Consider the following 11,985-nt stretch of genomic DNA (forward strand, 5'->3'; position numbering starts at 1 on the left):
GTTATGCCCAGAGGGATGGTCGAGATGGTCAGCGCACAGCATGCAAGGAACTTTGGCTCCTAAACATCCGCACAGAGGAAAGCCACCCTCTGACCAACAGCACTCACATAGATTTTGTGTGTGCTGCCGACCCCACATCCTGTTACAGTACCCCAAACTACCCAGCCTAACATCGAATGTGTCTGTGAGAGAAGGCAAAGAATTTTGTGGTGTTCCCTGGAGCTGACATGGCCAGTTCTGCCCCCTGTAAATGAGGTCTAGAGATACCTTGATCCCATTGTGGAGGATTTTCTTTAAAATATGGATCACGAGCTGGCTTCCTTTTACTCAGCCTTGAGCCTTAATCTTTACCTTCATCGTAGTCATTATCACCGTCCTCATAGCTGAACTTTATGGGCCAGAAACTGTGCTGATTCTCTTATAGATATTAGCTCATTTAATCCTCACAGCAACCACATTTCACAGATAAAGAAATTAAAGCACAAAGTTTACGGAATCTACTGAAGGTTATATACCAGGAGGTGAGGCAGCCAGGATGCAAACCCAGGCTCTCTTGCCCTAAAGCCCAAGGTTTTAATAAATGAAGTACACAGCCTCCAATTTCAAAGTGCTGTCCCTGGTTCCAGGACTTTGAGAAAAGTCTATTCAACATCTTCTTCTATGCACATTTTATGTGGTTATATGACTCCTGTTTCCCCAGACCTCACGGAGGGAATATACACCCTGAAGATGCAGTGGAGAGATGAATTTTGTCCCATTTAGTTCAGGAGCCATGGGCTTCCAAACGGCCATCATACTCCTCTCTCTCCGCTAATCCCATCTGCGCTGGCCACAGCTGGAGTCTCTGTGATGGGTGTGATTCTGGCCTCACTTCTACACAAACCATTGCTGCTCTGAACAGGAAAAATGGTCCTCCTCTTGACATCATTAAAACTCCCAACACAGAACAGGAAATTTTTGCCTTCTTTATATCACACTCCTACACACACACACACACATTGTCCAGCTCATTCTTTGACTCATTTTAGTTTTCAGTTTTACTCCAAATTTGGCACCAGTGCTTGGGAATAGGAGAAAAAATCTATAGAAGAAGTTGTGTTTGAAGAAAACACCAAATGGTCGTTGTTAAATATTGTGCTCAAAATAGAGCCCACCATCACCCCGGCCCTTGCCCTCCCACCTCCATCCCCTCCTTCCCAAATTTTCATCAGTGTCTCTACACAAAGCTTGTGTATCATGCGTCTCATGTTTTTCTGGTAAACTTCCCAACGGCAACTGCAACCCCTCCCCGCCCCCCTTCTCCATATTTAGTGCGAGGCTTGGGGATTAGGATCAACCATGAAGACCTTGTGTTCAACTATTTCCTCTCTGGGAAAGCTGTCCAAGTTCTCGTGGCAATGAATTCCTCAGCAGCACCCACCTTTGAAAGTCCATCCAAACATGAAGAATATTCTTTGATCAACCTTCGTTCAGAACAGCTATACCACTGAATTCCCTACTCAGGGGCCATGGGTGGGATTTTTTAACCTTAAAGGAAACACCATGTTCTTCTCTTTCTTGTAGCATTATTTCATGCTAATCGTCTATGCTCCAACCTTGTCTTTCTAGTTTTGATTTTCATAGTTGCATGAGATTACATGACACAAATAAAAAAATAATTTATATAACTACTCTTTAATTGATGAACATTTAGGATTTATTTAGGTCCAGCTTCATCTTATTTTCACTAAGGAAAAATGACTACCGTGGTATCTTCATAAAGACAAATTATTGAAATATAATTAATCCTAGCTCTCTAGAAAAAGCCTACCTCTATGAAGTAATGATTTCCTGCAGTATCTCAGAGTATCAGCTAACAGCTTCCAGGCACTATAACCAGGTCTGTAAAACTAGGTGTGCTATGTTAAAAGTTACCTACTTGTTAATAATGAACTTATTAACAAGAATTTTCCAAGCTTTGTTCACTTGGCAATTCAGGACCCATGAAAAATCCAAGTGTGGAAACTGCCTAATAATCCAAGTATTCATAGAATTTCACAATGGTTTTTGATGTTGGATTATTAACCTTGACTTTGAGAGAGAGAGAAGTTCTGATGATGGCTTTCCCACTCTATTGCTATCACCACCTAAGGGTGTTGACCTTCTCCCCTACCCCACTGCTGAGGTTTTGGGGTTGAATGACCAAGTAAGGCATTCTAAAGGTACAAGGCCCCTGGGTCCAAGGCTGGAGCCTGAAAGGAGAAGCTGAATCGTCCATGGATCACAGTTTGGGAACGGTGCTCCATGGGTCCAAAAGTGACAGTGGGGAAAGCAAGGCTGAGGACCACGCCCCAGGAGAGCGAGGGAGAAAGCAGAAGAACTTGGAACCATGAAATGGGGTAAGAATTCCAAAGAATGGGGTGTTAGGACAGGACGTTCAGAACAGGTATGTGAAGTTGATTGATTGATTGCTTTTTTATCGGTGACTATTTTTACTAAACTCCACTATGTAAGAGAGGCCTGGGGAGAGCTGTTTGTGGGCCCCATCTGAGGCAAGCAGGTCTGGCAGCTGAGGCTTCTAGAAGCACATGGGCTTTCAGTTTCCCTCTGCTTCAGACACTGCCTGGCAGCCGCAGGTTCCCAGTTTTTGTCCAGATGAGTTTGTTCCTGCCATGCTCTCAGACAGAAATCTGGGTCTCCGGGCCAGGCCGCTTTGAAATGAGGCCCCCGAGTGGCTTCGGAACAGGTCCTCTAGCTCCGCTGAACTGACGGTCCATGGCTTGGAAGTCACCTCTGCCTCCGCCCGCAGCTGGGTCTTTTCCTGCCACACTTTATTAGGAAGGTGAAACAGACTCTATGTACAGGACACATCGGTGTCAGGGGTGAGGGGCTCGCTGGAATTTCTACAAGGAGGCCCACGGCTGGAAGAAGTGTTCTTGTCCACCTGGTGCCTGGAGAAGGGCCAGGTGCAGCCCGCTACTCAATTCCTTCTTGCTTGTCTCTGACGGCCAGTCGGACGCGCTCTTCCAGCAGGGAGAGCTCGCGGAAGCGGTCTGTGATGGCATTGGGTGAAGGCTGGCATCCAGTGCGGTCAGCACACGATGAGGGTCTTGTGCTGCAAGGCATGGGGGAATTTGTAGCCAGCAAACAGCACCTGGGGGGCCTTCAGCAGCTGCGATCTGATGATGTTTCCTAGCGCGTGGTCCTCCTTGTTGGAGATGAACAAACAGGCATCGGGTGCCTTGATCTTGTTCTCGCACTCGAAGAACAAGAACGACTTGAAGGCGGGAGAGGCATTCATCTTAGCATCGCAGCTGCCGCCGCCACAAGAAGTAGACTCGAAGCATCTTAATCAGGACCATAGCCTGGCGCTCAGTTAACAAGTGTAAATACAGGTGAGTGATGATCTATTTATATAACAACCTGAAAGTGATATAAGATCTCAAAAGTGCTTCCAAATGATCCAAAATAGTTCATCCAATCGAGGATGCTAGTTTGTGTAAGATGTGTCTGAATGCTTTAAATGAAATTTTAATAGGAGCAAAATGTAAAAGCTAAATATAAAAACAAAAGAATATGTAGAAGACTATTTGTACAATTTTGGTCAAGGGAGAGACCTTAAGATAGGTAGGAGACTTAGAAAGAAATGCATTTATATTTAACTGCATTTGAATATATATATTTTATATATACATATATATGTATATAAAACATATATGACATAAATGTGTATATGTATAAAATGTAAATGTTTTATAAATATGTATGTGTATGTAAAAACATAAATGTAAATATTTATATATGTAAAACATATATAACATAATATGTATGTATAAAACATATATGTGTAAAACATATATATGTTTTTAATATATATATTTTTTACAATAGAGAGAAAATGTATATATACATTCTCTCTATGTTATATAGAGAGACTATGTTTGTTCTATAGTCCCTAAAGAATACTATCTGTATTGTTGTTTTAGTTGGGTTGGGCTAGACCACAAGGACCAGATATTGACCCGCAAATCTCAGTAGTGTAACCCAGTAAAGGCTTCCTTTTCATTCACATCCAGTCTGATGCCATCGGGAAGCTTCCCCCACCTGTGTCATCAGCAGCACCAGACTCCCTGGCCACTGCAGCAGGGAAGGGATGAGGCCGTGGGCAGCCTCGGCCCAAAGCCAGCCCTGTGCCTTCTACCCCTAGCCCATTGCCAGAGTGGCCGTCTAAGCAAACTGAAGGGCTACTGCATAAGGCAAATTACCCAGCTGGTTAATAGCAATTCTCATTTTCTAAAACACATAAGGGCACATAGCTTTATTTTGCTTTGCTTTTCTTCTTAATTTTATTGAAGTAGAGTTGATTTACAATGTCAAGTTAGTTTCAGATGTACAGCACAGCAGTTCAGTTATATATGTTCACATATATATGTACACACACACACATATGTATATATTCTTTTGCAGATTCTTTTCCCTTATAGGCTATTACAAAATACTGAGTATAGTTCCCTGTGGTATACAGTAGGTCCTTGTTATTTATCTATTTTATATATATAGTAGTGTGTATGCGTTAATCCCAACCTCTTAACTTATCCCTCTCCCCTTTCCCCTTTGGTAACCATAAGTTTGTTTTCTATGTCTGTGGGTCTATTTCTATTTTTAGATAAGTTCACTTGTATCATTTTTGTGTGTGTGTGGATTCCACATATAAGTGATATCACGTGATATTTGTCTTTCTCTGTAAGGACATATAACATTAATAGTGAATATGATTTCATTCTACCCTACACACAGTTCTGAAAGATACTTTGCTAACATGTTTTAAGCCCAGACAGCTAGCGTTAATGTTATTAGTAAGTATTATTCACCAGAAATCGCTTGAAGTCTATTATATTTATTCAATCAATTCACAGCCCCAGCAGCTGGGTAGCCAGCATACTTCACTATAGTTGGATGATGTTACTTGTTTGTTTGTTTGGCTTATGTGATGAGTTAAAATTTTCATCTGATTTTTTTGTATAGTTTGCACTTCTGATTCACTAGTGAGGAAGAACATCTTTAGAGTTTATTTTCTTTGGCTTTTTTTCATTTATAACTTGCTTTTTCTTTTATCAGTCATTCGTATATTAGGAAGAGCAACTTGTTATATCTTCTGATAGTATTCTAATTGCATATATTTTTCCCAGTTCACTGTTTTGCATAAGATACGTATTAAATACATACATACATGCACATATGTGTGTGTATCTATATATATTTCTATAGAGAGACAGGTTAAATATAACTGCGTTTTCTAAGTTTCCTACCTACTACCTTAAAATCTTCCCCTTGACCAAAATTTTACAGATATTCTTCTACATATTTTTTATCTTTTTTTTTAGTTTTTATATTTTATTCATATTAAAATTTCATGTAAAGACAGAGTCAAGGAGGAACCTCTAGAAGCCAGTCACCCTTTTAATTTCCAGGATTTTCACCCACATCTTCCTGTCATTCCTTGCCCCCAGGTCATTTCCTTCTAATCAAAATACCTCTTCTAAGTGTTTTCATTAGTATATTTGGAAACAGCAAACCACTTTTCTCTTATAATAGTCCATAGAAATTTTTCTTAACTTTCCTCAAATAAATTAAAAAATTTTAATTCAACAAGCACTTACTGTCTACTGTTGTCTTCTCTGTGTCCAGTGTTGGGGAAACATTGCCAGAGACACAAAAAGGGGTTTATGTGACAGTGATTTCCTGCAGGCCCTTCCAAACTCGTCAGATGAGATGTGACACCTGAAACCAAGACTCCACAGACTTTACAGAGTTAAGCTTTATATGAAGGGGCCAATTTTTCATCCTCTAATCATCATTCGGAATTTGGTAGTGGGAAGGGTAATGGCAAAAGAATGTCATATGGGGGAAGGGATTGTCTTTTCCGTCCTCTTGTAGGAAAAATAAAATAAAATCTAATTTTTACTTCCTTTTTTTTTTTTCAGTCTGCATGTGGTTTAGAGGAAGGAAGTGTTTAGGGGAAAAATCAGTTTCCTAAAGTTTTTAGAACCAAAACACTTAGGAGACTGGTTTTTTCTTTTGCTAAAACAACAACTGCAAACAGATATTTATATAAAGAGTTCAGTCAAACCTAACAACTTAGGAGCTTATTTTTAGATTTCTGCTTGGCCAAGGGGGAAACATGATAAATGAACCTTATGTTCTTAAATGGGCAAGCAGTTGAACTCAAAATATTTGAGCAATCTGACAGAAGTCACCAAAGAACACAGCTTCCTTAGGCATTGTTAGAAATCCCCAAACAATGACCCTATTACCACGGCTTTATTTTCTTCCTTTTTTTTTAAAAACTTACTTTTAGTTTTAGTAGTCAGGATCTTTTTAATAGTTTTGAAGACACCAAAACAAAAGAATAAAGATTATGTAAACATAGAGATGTAAATAGAAAGTCCAGTAACTCTGGCTGAGCAGGCAGAGGGCTACGCTCTCCACTACGGAGGCCACCAGCCACGCATGGCTCCCAACCACGTGAAAGGTCCTAATGGAGCCGTGCAGAAGTGATAACTCCTGAAGTGTGTAAAGAAGACTATTTTCTGTGATTACATATTGAATGGTAACATCTTAAAGATGATTGGTTAACTTAAATATATGATTAACATTAACTGCATCTTTGGGGGAGGGAGAGATTGGGAGTTGGGGATTAGCAGATGCAAACATATAGAATGGATAAACAATAAAGTCCTACTATAGAGCACAGGGAACTATATTCAATATCCTGTGATAAACCATAATGGAAAAGAATATGAAAAAGAAGGTATATATACTGAATCATTTTGCTGTACAGCAGAAATTAACACAGCAGGACTTCCCTGGTGGAGCAGTGGTTAAGAACCCGCCTGCCAATGCAGGAGACATGGGTTCGAGCCCTGGTCCGGGAAGATCTCACATGCTGCAAGAGCAACTAAGCTCGTGCGCCACAACTACTGAGCCTGCGCTCTAGAGCCCACGAGCCACAACTACTGAGCCTGCATGCCACAGCTACTGAAGCCCACATGCCTAGAGCCCATGCTCCGCGACAGGAGAAGCCACCGCAATGAGAAGCCCATGCACCGCAACGAAGAGTAGCCCCTGCTCGCCGCAACTAGAGAAAGCCCGCGCACAGCAACGAAGACCCAACGCAGCCAAAAATTAATTAATTAATTAATTAATTTTTAAAAAGATATTAACACAGCATTGTAAATCAACTATACTTCAATAAAATGAATTTTAAAAATTAATTGCGCCTGTTTCCTTTTTTTTTTTTTTGAAATGTGACTACCAGAACATTTTAATTGCATGTGTGACTCAAATTCTTTCTACTGTGTAGCCATGTAGTAGGACAGTGGAATTAAGAGTGGGGCTCTGAAGTGAACCTACCTGGATTTAAACCAGACCACAGATGCCCCAGCCGTATGACCTAGGTCAAGTTAGGTGGGCAATCCGTGCAAGTCGTCTGTTATGTAAATTGCGAATGATAAAATATTCCGTCTCTCATAGGGCTGAGTGAGGATTCACTGATCAGAGCCCGGTGCAAAACAAGAGCTCACTAAAGCTCGGTTCTGTCATTCTTACTTCAGAATCCAGAAGAGTGAGAGAGGTTTTTCTGCATGAAGACACTCTCAGAAGGAATGGAAAAAAATAAGTTAAAATCAGGGATTTGCTGAAGTGATGCTTCCCCTCTCCCCCTTCCCCATCCTCCTGCACAGCCAGTTTATTGTGTTGAGAAGAAATCGGACCATCCTTCTAAAAATGGCACCTATTCGGGATTTGTAGATTCTCTAATTAGGTATGTTTGATCCTCCATAGCTTGACCCAGTTCTCTGAGGAGGCCAAAGCAATTACACAAAACTGCAGATGTTTCCTTTCTGTGGGCACATCTCATATACATATATACATGGATCTGACTTTAAAAAATTAAGAGCATGTATCTGATGCCCCTGAAATCATGGGTCGTGCCCTGAAAACAGCAGTAACAGGTACTTCTGTTGAGCTCTTGCTACGTATTTAGCATCACCCCTCAGGGCTTTGCATCCTTTTTTTTTTCATTTAAATTTACACCACAGCTCACTGAAGCGGGTATTATTATTTTCTCCATCTTATGGTGAAAAGGTGTCTCAAGAAGATTACGTAATTGCCCGAAGTCACATAGTCAGTGGTGGGCAAGGATTGATTCTCACCCAGGTCTACCCGTGGACAGATATTTCCAGGAGGTCTTTTCATTTCTCAGACAACTGTCGATAGGTCTGTGTAGCATAGATCACAGCCCTGTGGAGAAAAAGAAACGCCCTCAATCTATAGCAAAAATATCAGATTAGTGAAAAAGGAATACTTATTAGAGTCATCACATCGTTCCTGCCTGAGCCTGACTTCAGAAATTATTTTCAAAATTTCCTGTAGTCCACTCAGCATGACGTCTTTGAGGGAGAGCCCAGAGTCCCTTATCTCTGCTGTCACACCACATAAACCAACACTGAGCACCGAGTGCCTACTTAACGATTGTTGAATGAATAAGTGTGTGATTACGTGTGCCACTAGCCAGGGCTTGTCATCTGAACCTCAGAACACAAAAGTCTTTTGAGTGAGTGTTATTCAATTCTCCCAAGTGTGTACATAACAAATACCATTCTAAATCCACAGGAGAGAAGTTGAGTCATTACATATAATGGATGCTTTAGGACATTAGGGCTTAATTCCCTCTTGGAACCGCGTGGAGAACCATACTCAGATTAAGCCATAGTCATTGAGGGTCACTTTAATTTCAGTCGGGGGTGACAAACTACAGCCTGGGAGAAATGTGACTCATAGCCTGTTTTTATAAGACCTCTGAACTAAGAATGCTTTTACATATTTAATGCTTGTTTTTAGTAAAGGAATATGCAACAGACCATATGTGCCCTGCAATGTCTAAAATACCTACTCTCTGACTCTTTGCAGAAAAATGTTGACCCCTGCCTGAGGTCAAAGTGGCTCTATATTCAAATGGAGTAGGATTAACTTACCTGGAAATATTTAGGAAGCCCTCTTTGATCTGTGGTCCCCAAACACTTCCCTACCAATCTATCTTCAGACATAAAATTCTTATCTGCTTTCGTTGGTACAATGGCACCAAAACAGCCTTGTCACCTTCATCCCCGACCACAGGCCCCTGTAAAAAGGCATGTGTCCCCCAGCAGCTCAGCCTAGAGGGTGACGTGATACCTTGGGCTTTGAGTGACATGAGTTCCAATCTCAGCTCTTATTAGGTGTTGCTTGTGGGTGAGAAAGTGGAGCATGTCAGTTAGTTATTTCATTCACCAGCCATAAGGACAGCAGACTCCATCAGTAATGCTTCTCAGTATACAGCATGTGTATCGGTCATCTACTGCCGTGGAACAAATGACCCCCAAAAGTAGTGGTTTAAAAGAAAAACCACAACAGCACTTACTATGTCACCGTTTTGTGGTTCAGGAATGCAGGCATGGCTTAGCTGAGTTCTCCAGCCCAGGGGCTCTCACCATGTCAGTGAACCTGCAGTTCAATTGGGCTGAGACCTGACTCCAAGCTCTTCATGGGTTGTTGGCAGGATTCCGGTCCTTGGTGACTACGGGTGGCTTCTCTCAGTCCCCTCCCCAGGACCTTCCCATAGAGCAGCTCACAGTAAGGTAGCTGGTTTCATCAAGCTGAACAAGAGGGAGTAGGAAAACACAGCAACACAGAAGCCACGGTCTCCTGTAAACTGATTTCAGAAGTGATATTTCATCACCTCTGTTGTAGTCTATTCATCAGAAGCAAGTCTCTAAGTCCAGCCCAGGCTCAAGGGGAAGAGCTTACGCCAGGGCATGACCATCAGTATGGAGGGCTGCCCTACATCATGACTGCCACGGGGCAGGGAAAGCAAAGCGTGAATCCAATTGGCCGGGTGGGACCAGAGAAAAGGCAAAGCCCAGCGGTGCATCTCAGGAGGACACGTGCTGAGCATCACAGCTCTGAAATAAAACAGAAGTGAACACACTCTCTTGTTCTATGACTTACAAACTGGAAATAAAACAGAAGTGAACACACGCTCTTGTTCTATGACTTACAAACTGTGCATCCCTGGACAAGTGACTTTGTGTCTCTGAGCCTTTGTTTCCTCAGCTGTAAAATGACAAGCGTAATACCTACCCTGCAGAGCAGATGTAAAGATTAGATTAGATATGAATCCAAAGTACCCAGCCCAGGACTTGGCATACAGTATATGGTCAATAGCAACAGTTATTATTTTCCTTCTTACCTACTAGTCTATCAAATTAGCAGTCAATCCTTTTCAAACCTCAAAGCTCTGGATGAAGAAAATGACACCCAGGAAGGATGCTTCAGAGAAAACCACACTGCAATAAAAATCAGACCTCACATCAGTTTTGCACTTTGCGACGTGTTTTCACGTGTTTGTTTTACCTGCTCCTCGCAAGCCCTGTGTGGGCAGCTTGCAGCTTACCTAGACTCATATTTGTAAAATGGGAAAACCAGGAAACAGAAAGATTACATGACTTAACCCAGGATGGTGCAGTAAAACAGTATATAAGGAAAAGAGCCCTGAAAAGATGGGGAGGGGACCAGGGGTGTCCGGTGGCTCCAGGACCAAGGACAGGCTGGTGCCAGGAGTCCCAGTGAGGCAGGGGGCCACGTCGTCAGGAGTCCTGAGGGTCCCCCAAGCCAGACAACAGAGCAGACCAATGAGTCAGCAGTGAGGAAGCAAGTGAGGGTCAGGGCTCGCCCAGACCAGAGCTCAGAGCAAATTCGTAACAGAAAAAAAGGCAGTCAGGAAAGAACCATGCAGCGAATGCAGAAGAGTGAGGCTGGCAGAGGCCAGGAGGTGACGAGTCCGGGGGCCCCGGGTGGAGAACAAACAAAGGGGACTTGGCCGCCGAGGGAGCTTCAAGTGGAGCTTTGATTGCCAAGCAGCAGCCAGGAGGGCGCTGGGACGGTGGTATCCCTGAGGTGACGGGCTTGGAGAGGTCATGACCGCAGGCTGGTGGGGGGGTGGGTGGAGGGGAGGGGTCGTGGGGCGGAACTCTTTCTTGATGGTAACCTGGTTCCGGAGCCTACTCATCCGATGACACCACCAGATTTGTACGTTAGAAAACTCAGCTGGCGTCAGAAAAAAGGATGGAATCATGGGGGAAAGATTTCAATATCACAAGCACAAAAGAGCAGAAGAGGGCTATACCTGACTCTTTTAACACAGCCTCTGCAGGCTTCTTGTGCAGCAAGAAAGGGAAGGTATGGAAATTACCAAATGGCACACGACAGCCAGCTGCCATCCATAGAGCTGAATACATAATTCTGTGGCATTAAAGAAAGGGGTGTGTGTGTGTGTGTGTGTGTGTGTGTGTGTGTGTGTGTGTGTGTGTGTCTTGGGAGAAATAGTGTCACGATGTTCAGAAAACAAAAATAACATCATGGACCCATGATTTATGCCACAGATGATCTCAATTTTTGTTTTTTCCCAATTAGTTTCTTAATTTCCAGAACTAAATACCAGCTCTTGATAATGGATGCTGAATAGTAATCATAAGTGCTGTTCACCAAGAATTTCTGGTTCTCTTTCCAAGCACGAGATAGGACAGTAGTTTCCTGTCCCCTTGAAGTTAAAAAAAACACCCATGGAGGGATGGAGTGGGAGTTTGGGGTTAGCGGATACAAACTGGTACATACAGAATGGATAAACAACAAGGTCCTACCGGATAGCACTATAGGAGCTATATTCAATATCCTGTGATAAAGCATAATGGAAAAAATATGAAAAAGGATGTATATATATATATATATATATATGTTTAACCAAATCACTTTACTGTATGGCAGAAATTAACACAACATTGTAAATCAACTATATCAATAAAAAACAAATTTTCAAAAAGCACACGTGTGACTCACTTTGGTCAATGAATTATAAAAAAGTGACATGGGGCTTCCCTGGTGGCGCAGTAGTTGAGAGTCCGCCTGCCG

The 11,985-nt window shown here is 42.3% G+C and overlaps 1 pseudogene; it reads right to left on the bottom strand.

Moving 5' to 3' along the window:
• Positions 1–2,955: 2,955 nt before the first annotated feature.
• LOC112390823 (DNA-directed RNA polymerase II subunit RPB11-a pseudogene) lies at positions 2,956–3,280 on the bottom strand (annotated as a pseudogene).
• Between the last annotated feature and the right edge of the window lie 8,705 nt (positions 3,281–11,985).

This window comes from Neophocaena asiaeorientalis, unplaced genomic scaffold, assembly GCF_003031525.2.
Source record: "Neophocaena asiaeorientalis asiaeorientalis breed wild unplaced genomic scaffold, Neophocaena_asiaeorientalis_V1.1 scaffold450, whole genome shotgun sequence".
Classification (NCBI taxonomy): Eukaryota; Metazoa; Chordata; class Mammalia; order Artiodactyla; family Phocoenidae; genus Neophocaena; species Neophocaena asiaeorientalis.